This window comes from Bison bison, unplaced genomic scaffold (genome assembly GCF_000754665.1).
Source record: "Bison bison bison isolate TAMUID 2011002044 unplaced genomic scaffold, Bison_UMD1.0 scf7180017864500, whole genome shotgun sequence".
Taxonomy (NCBI): Eukaryota; Metazoa; Chordata; class Mammalia; order Artiodactyla; family Bovidae; genus Bison; species Bison bison.
In genome coordinates this window covers 7978090-7978659 of record NW_011495059.1, presented here as the reverse complement: position 1 = coordinate 7978659, position 570 = coordinate 7978090, and positions in this window count along the sequence as shown.

The following is a 570-nucleotide window of genomic DNA, read 5'->3' as shown; positions in this document are numbered from 1 at the left end:
GACTCGATGGACGTGAGTCTGAGTAAACTCCGGGAGTTGGTGATAGACAGGGAGGCCTCATGTGCTGCGATTCATGGGGTCACAAAGAGTCAGACACGACTGAGCTACTGAACTGAACTGAACTGAACTAAGGACATAGAAGCAACCTAGATGTCCATCAGCAGATGAAGGAATAAGGAAATTGTGCATGCTACTCAGTTCTAAAGAGGAACACATCAAAGTCAGTTTTAGTGAGGTGGAGTGAACATGGAGCCTATTATACAGAGTGAAGTAAGTCAGGAAGAGGAAAACAAATACTGCATGTTAACACAAATATATAGAGTTTAGGACCACGTGGGTGGTACTGACCATCCAACATGCAGGGCAACAGATAAGACATAGACATAGAGAACAGACTTTTAGATTCAGTGGGAGAATGTGAGGGTGGGATGATTGAAGAAAATAGTCCCAAAACACATACATTACCAATGTAGCACAGATGATCAGTGCATGAAGCAAGGCACCCAAATTCAAGCTGTGGGGCAAGCCAGGGACGTGGAGTGGGGAGAGTTGTGGGTGGGTGGGTGGGGT